Genomic DNA, 7,920 nt, shown 5'->3' with positions numbered 1-7,920 from the left:
GAGTAGGAGTGTGTCTCTTCCCCGTGGCTCCCTGTGACTTCCTGTGGCTTCCTCTGATGTATGTGTTCTTTGTGGTCCTGTACGGCTCAGTCGGTAGAGCGTGGCGCTTGCAACGCCCGGATTGTGGGAACTGTTCCCGGGGGGCCGGCCATACGAAATCAGTATGAACGCATGACTGTGAGCGGCTTTGGATTAAAGCAGATAATAAATGGCACATGTTCTATTATAGTACCTTTGGTCCCAGCAGGGGGACTCACATGGTTCTTTTCTCCACTGACGATCTGACGCTACTCTCTCTTCCTTCAGGGAAGCCCTTTGATTCCCTCACACACGAAGAAGAACATCTAAGACCTCACATAGACAGTAATGAAGTAGAGCCTCTAAGACCTCACATAGACAGTAATGAAGTAGAGCCTCTAAGACCTCACATAGACAGTAATGAAGTACAGCCTCTATCGTCGGACGGGGCCTCAGTGTCTCCTGACCCCTTCTGTCTCAGCCTCCAGTATTTATGCTGCAATAGTTTGTGTCGGGGGGCTAGGGTCAGTCTGTTATATCTGGAATATTTCTCCTGTCTTATTTTAAGTAGGCTCCCTCTAATTCTCTCTCGCTTTCTTTCTTTCTCTTTCTCTTCACTCAGAGGACCTGAGCTCTAGGACCATGCCCCAGGACTACCTGACATGATGACTCCTTGCTGTCCCCAGTCCACCTGGCCGTGCTGCTGCTCCAGTTTCAACTGTTCTGCCTGCGGCTATGGAACCCTGACCTGTTCGCCGGACATGCTACCTGTCCCAGACCTGCTGTTTTCAACTCTCTAGAGACAGCAGGAGCAGTAGAGATACTCTGAATGATCAGCTATGAAAAGCCAACTAACATTTACTCTTGAGGTGCTGACCTGTTGTACCCTCGACAACTACTGTGATTATTATTATTGGACCATGCTGGTCATCTATGAACATTTAAAAAATCTTGGCCATGTTCTGTTATAATCTCCACCCGGCACAGCCTGAAGAGGACTGGCCACCCCTCATAGCCTGGTTCCTCTCTAGGTTTCTTCCTAGGTTTTGGCCTTTCTAGGGAGTTTTTCCTAGCCACTGTGCTTCTACACCTGCATTGCTTGCCGTTTGGGGATTTAGGCTGGGTTTCTGTAGAGCACTTTGAGACATCAGCTGATGTAAGAAGGGCTTTATAAATACATTTGATTGAATTTGATTAAATTAATACTGCGTTCCAATATAATTGTAATCTTCACAGTCTCTTTTGTATACAGTTATACCATTTAAAAAAAAAAAAACGTTTTAGTCATTTAGCAGACACTCTTATTCAGGGTGACTTACAGTAGTTGTGAATGCAAACATCTCCGTACTGGTGAATGCATACTGCCTCGTCAGCGCATGCGGTTGATAAACACGTATCTAAGCACAAGGCTCATTTGAATTGCAAAGCCTCCATTGTTGGATAAACAGCAACTCCTAGATGATATCTGTTTAAATGACACGTATAAACAGGATTAAGAGGGATTTCATTACCGATGCACTTGTACTCTTTGCTTTAAAGCTCTGTTATCAGAAGCCTGGGAAAAAAGAGTTATAAGATCTGGATAATAAAAGAAAAAGCATAAATAGTTTTATCTTGGAATTTTTCTCTGCTTAATTTGGACAGGAGCTCTTGCTGAAATATCATGTTTGATGATCTTGTCTGTGTTTTGTCTGCTTGAGAATGAGTAAGTGTTACAAAATAAATGGCTCTGTTATTACGACTCAGGATAACATGAACCCAGATGCAGACACATGAGACACACATATTATAACACAGGGACCCAAGGCAGAGGTTCATAACCAGATCAGTGTCCGACAGGTACTGGACGGCAGGCAGGCTCAGGGTTTGGGGGGTGGAGACACCGGGTGGGGGGGTGGAGACACCTGGAGGGGGGTGGAGACACTTGGTGGGGGGGGTGGAGACACCTGGTGGGGGGTGGAGACACCTGGGGGGGGGGCAGAGACACCTGGTGGGGGGCGGAGACACCTGGGGGGGCGGATACACCTGGGGGGGGCGCGGAGACACCTGGTGGGGGGTGGAGACACCTGGTGGGGAGGTGGAGACACCTGGTGGGGGGTTGGAGACACCTGGAGGGGGGGTGGAGACACCTGGTGGGGGGGGTGGAGACACCTGGAGGGGGGGTGGAGACACCTGGTGGGGGGGGTGGAGACACCTGGAGGGGGGGTGGAGACACCTGGTGGGGGGTGGAGACACCTGGTGGGGGGGTGGAGACACCTGGAGGGGGGGTGGAGACACCTGGGGGGGGGTGGAGGGGGGTGGAGACACCTGGAAGGGGGGTGGAGACACCTGGAGGGGGGGTGGAGACACCTGGTGGGGGGGTGGAGACACCTGGAGGGGGTGTGGAGACACTTGGTGGGGGGTGGAGACAAGCACAGGACAGGTAAAACAGAACAGGATGTGACATCTATATAGTTCCAAATAAGGTTCTTTGTCTTGTAACCATAGCGGATATCTTTTCAGTTTGTGAATAGAAGGATGTGTTCCAAATGACTTGTAACCTTAACTGGCACCCTATTCCCTATATAGTGCACTACTTTTGACCAGAGACATATGGGTCACGGCCAAAAGTAGTGCACTATATAGGAAATAGGATGGCCTGGTGGTGATGAGGTTGATTCAACAGGCCATGGAAGACAGCATCTCACCCAGCCGGCAGCAGCAGAGGTTGGGTGAGGGCGACATACAGGGAGGATACTGACTACCTCCAGCCGGGCTTGGAGAAAACAAACACTTAAAGACGTCCTTCTGGTATAAAAACAGCAATGTTCACACACTAAAGGCTAGAAATATATGCCTTTTCTATTTAGACAACAACTGCAAGCTTCAAGGTCTGATGGTGACATTGTGATGTCATCATTCTCTCCCCTTGCTGAGGAACAATAGAGAAACAAAGAGGAAAGGCCCCTCCCCTACTTGTGATGTCATCATTCTCCCCTCTTGCTGAGGAACAATAGAGAAACAAAGAGGAAAGGCCCCTCCCCTACTTGTGATGTCATCATTCTCCCCTCTTGCTGAGGAACAATAGAGAAACAAAGAGGAAAGGCCCCTCCCCTACTTGTGATGTCATCATTCTCCCCTCTTGCTGAGGAACAATAGAGAAACAAAGAGGAAAGGCCCCTCCCCTACTTGTGATGTCATGAGGATACCTGGGACACCTAATGACATGTACCTTTTGTTAAGTAAATCAGGTGTTTAAAGGAGACTGGGGTGCCACGTTAACACCAGGTTGGTTTGGATGACAACAGGGATCTCAGAGAGCTAATTTAGTTCAATCAAGTGAAAATGTAATTGTATTATAATTCTTTAGCTTTACTGATTGTTTGTAAGCGCTTGATTTACCATTGGTTTACACACTGAGTATACAATGCATTAAGAACACCTGCTCTTTCCGTGACATAGGGTGTTTCTCAAAGTGCGTACCACCATGCTCACGCAAATTGGAGCATGGGAGGCTGGGAATATGAGTCCAAATGGAAGTATGCAAAACGGAGCACGGAGGGCACTTCTCGAACGCGTACTCAGTTTGTACGTATTTTGAAGCACGCATCGATGCATGCTACAACGGAAAGTATGCAAAGAAATAGGACTCTCAACCACTGTGTATTGAAATCAATGGTGGGCCATTATTTGAGCTGAAGTGAGAGAAAACACAATCCGACATCAGAATGAAATGTTGCCTGTTCACATCTCACATGTTGCCTGACTACAATATTTTATCTTGCTACGTTAATAAATACATGCTGTGTTCATTTTGACACGTTTACCTGCCTGTATATCACAAGCCCATAATAAGTCAATAGGGCTAACTGGCTAGCTACTACTGTTATCGCAGCTAGGTCACTCAAATCTTTAGTCACCTATTGGAAATGGCCCTCAAATCTTTAGTCACCTATTGGAAATGGCACTCAAATCTTTAGTCACCTATTGGAAATGGCACTCAAATCTTTAGTCACCTATTGGAAATGGCACTCAAATCTTTAGTCACCTATTGGAAATGGCAACGTCACTCAAATCTTTAGTCACCTATTGGAAATGGCACTCAAATCTTTAGTCACCTATTGGAAATGGCAACGTCACTCAAATCTTTAGTCACCTATTGGAAATGACAACGTCACTCAAATCTTTAGTCACCTATTGGAAATGACAACGTCACTCAAATCTTTAGTCATATATTAATGGCATAGAAATGTCACTCAAATGAATGATTGGAAATGTGCCATGCCACGCACATGAGAAAATTATAAATATTCAAGACATGACTAAAGCTAGAAACCCAAGTGAAGAACATGATGCAATTGATTGGGGCAGCAGGGTAGTCTAGTGGTTAGAGAGTTGGGCTAGTAACCGGAAGGTTGCAAGTTCAAGCATTTCACTGTAAAGTCTACCTACACCTGTTGTATTCAGCATTTCACTGTAAGGTCTACCTACACCTGTTGTATTCATCATTTCACTGTAAGGTCTACCTACACCTGTTGTATTCAGCATTTCACTGTAAGGTCTACCTACACCTGTTGTATTCAGCATTTCACTGTAAGGTCTACCTACACCTGTTGTATTCAACATTTCACTGTAAGGTCTACTACACCTGTTGTATTCAGCATTTCACTGTAAGGTCTACTACACCTGTTGTATTCAGCATTTCACTGTAAGGTCTACTACACCTGTTGTATTCAGCATTTCACTGTACGGTCTACTACACCTGTTGTATTCAGCATTTCACTGTAAGGTCTACTACACCTGTTGTTTTCAGCATTTCACTGTAAGGTCTACTACACCTGTTGTATTCAGCATTTCACTGTAAGGTCTACTACACCTGTTGTATTCAGCATTTCACTGTAAGGTCTACCTACACCTGTTGTATTCAGCATTTCACTGTACGGTCTACTACACCTGTTGTATTCAGCATTTCACTGTAAGGTCTACCTACACCTGTTGTATTCAGCATTTCACTGTAAGGTCTACTACACCTGTTGTATTCAGTATTTCCCTGTAAGGTCTACTACACCTGTTGTATTCAGCATTTCACTGTGAGGTCTACTACACATGTTGTATTCGGAGCATGTGACAAATAACATTTGATTTGATTGGTTGTTACAGTATCAAATAACTCAGACAATTTACTCAGATTATTGAGCCACTCTTATGTGATTTGTGTATGATAATTTCCTTGGCATACTTTCTCTTACAGCCGTGTGTCTCTAGATGCTTGGCACGCAAAGCCAAGCTAGATAATGAGCTATCTGGATAAATAGGTTGTTTATTTCACAATTATCTTTTGATCATATATCTCTTAAAAGAGATGTGCAATATACAAAGCCTTTGAATTATCCAGTCCCCTACCACTGACCAGCATGTTTCTATTCAATCCATTAAACTCAATTTATTCATCCTGATTATATAAGACTGGGCATTATGCTAGCTTCAAAGTCCATACATCTGGATGTGGGATTCTCTTTCACACATTTAAAACTTCCTTTGAGCTCAGCATGAACCCCTGTTTTGATCCTTACAATATGCCCGTACTTATAACGCTGCAAACACACCGAAAAAAAGAGTAGTTAAGGAAGTCCCCAGAACGTCATGAAACGGTTGCCTAAAGTTGTCAGGACATTGTGTCATGGTCCTAAAACAACGTTTTCTTTTAGTTCCCGATTTGTTCGAGGGACATCCCCAAGGAAGTTTCTGGGTTGTTCTCAGGATTTTATGTCATGGTCCCCTGGAGGTTTTTATCTAAGTTCTTAACTTGTTACGGGTATGTCCCTAAATACGTTTTTTGGATGTTCCACAAACATTACTCTTTCCTGTCATCAAGGAAATGTTCTCTAGGAGACTTTTGTCTAGTTCCCTCTATGTTCCTGGGACATCAGGTTCAGGATGTTTTTAGGATGTTCAACTACAATTTACTTGTCACCAAGGTACAACCTTACCGTTAAATGTTTACTTTACAAGCCCTTAACCAACAATGCATTTAAAAAAAAAATAATAATAAAATATTTGCTAAAAAATAAATGCAAAACTAAAAAGTAACACAGTGAGCAGCAGGGTAAAAAAAAGGGGTGAATGAAAATAGTCAGGTTGTGGCCATGTGATTAACGTTTCAGCAGTCTTATGGCTTGGGGGTAAAAGCTGTTTCAGCAGTCTTATGGCTTGGGGGTAAAAGACATAGACGTGGCACCACTTGCCACCACTTGCCTCCGATACCACGATACCACTCACAGAGAAAACTGTCTATGACTTGGGTGGCTGGAGTCTTTTTTTTAGGGCCTTCCTCTGACACCACCTGGTATAGTGGTCCTGGATGGCAGGAAGCCTGGCCCCGGTGACGTACTGGGCCGTACGCACTACCCTCTGTAGCACCTTGCTGTCGGATGCCGAGCAGTTGGCATACCAAGTGTTGATGCAACCAGTCCAGGATGCTTTTCGATGATGCAGCTGTAGAACTTTGAGGATCTGAGGACCCATGCCAAATCTTCTCAGTCTCCCGAGGGAAACTAGGCATTGCCGTGGCCTCTTTACGACTGTCTTGGTGTGTTTGGACCGTGATAGTTTGTTAGTGATGTGGACATCAAGGAACTTGAAGCTCTCGACCCGCTCCACTACAGCACCATCGATGTGAATGGGGCCGGGCTCGGCCTTCCTTTTTCTGCAGTCCATGATCTGCTCCTTTGTCTTGATCACATTGAGGTAGAGGTTGTTGTCCTGGTGCCACACTGCCAGGTCTCTGACGACCTCCTTCTTAAAGGCTGTCTCATCGTTGTCGGTGATCAGGCCTACTACTGTTGTGTCGTCAGCAAATTGAATGATGGTGTTGGAGTAGTGCTTAGCCACGCAGTCGTGGGTGAACAGGGAGTACAGGAGGGGGCTGAGCACGCACCCCCGAGGGGCCTACGTGATGAGGATCAGCGTGGCGGATGTGTTGTTACCTACCCTTATCACCTGGGGGTGGCCTGTCAGGAAGTCCAGGATCCAGTTGCAGAAAGATGTGTTTAGTCCCAGGGTCCTTAGCTTAGTGATGAGCACTGAGGACACGATGGTGTTGAACGCTGAGCTGTAGTGAACGAACAGCATTTTCACGTAGGTGTTCTTTTTGTCCAGGTGTTGAAAGGGCAGTGTGGAGTGCAATAGAGATTGCATCATCTGTGGATCTATTAGGATGGTATGCAAATTGGAGTGGGTCAAGGGTTTCAGGGATAATGGTGTTGATGTGAGCCATGACCAACCTTTCGTCTGTTGGATGCCCAAACAGCTGTTTTTGTCTTTGTCTGTTGGACACCAACACAGCTGTTTTTGTCTGTTGTCTTTGCCTATTGGACGCCAACACAGCTGTTTGGAGCTCTCTCCCCCTGCAGCAGATCTATTGGACCCCAAACAGCTGTTTGGAGCTCTCCCCCTGCAGCAGATCTATTGGACCCCAAACAGCTGTTTGGAGCTCTCTCCCCCTGCAGCAGATCTATTGGACCCCAAACAGCTGTTTGGAGCTCTCCCCCCCTGCAGCAGATCTATGTCCAAAACAAGATCTTACTGGAAGAGTTTTCCACCATTAGTTTTCCATTCATACAACGTGTTGGTTACATTTCCACAGTAATCAAAAAAAGTAGAACTAAGTAGTTCTGATGATAACACCCACCAGAGGGCGAACATATCTTAAAGACTTTGGTAGCAAGGTGTTACTAAGGTAATGCCGACGTCAGATTTTAGGGAGCGGTGATGAGGTGATCAATAATGGAATGGAGATCAGCAGTGCGGGTGAATTTATGGAACGTACTGATGGTTTAACGACAGATCAGCAGGTGATCATCTCAGTGGTAGACTAAACTTTATATGAAACTGAATAGTACAGTACTAGCATCTTCTAGAACA

Source organism: Oncorhynchus mykiss, chromosome 23, assembly GCF_013265735.2.
Source record: "Oncorhynchus mykiss isolate Arlee chromosome 23, USDA_OmykA_1.1, whole genome shotgun sequence".
Lineage (NCBI taxonomy): Eukaryota > Metazoa > Chordata > Actinopteri > Salmoniformes > Salmonidae > Oncorhynchus > Oncorhynchus mykiss.
This window is presented reverse-complemented; position numbering follows the sequence as displayed.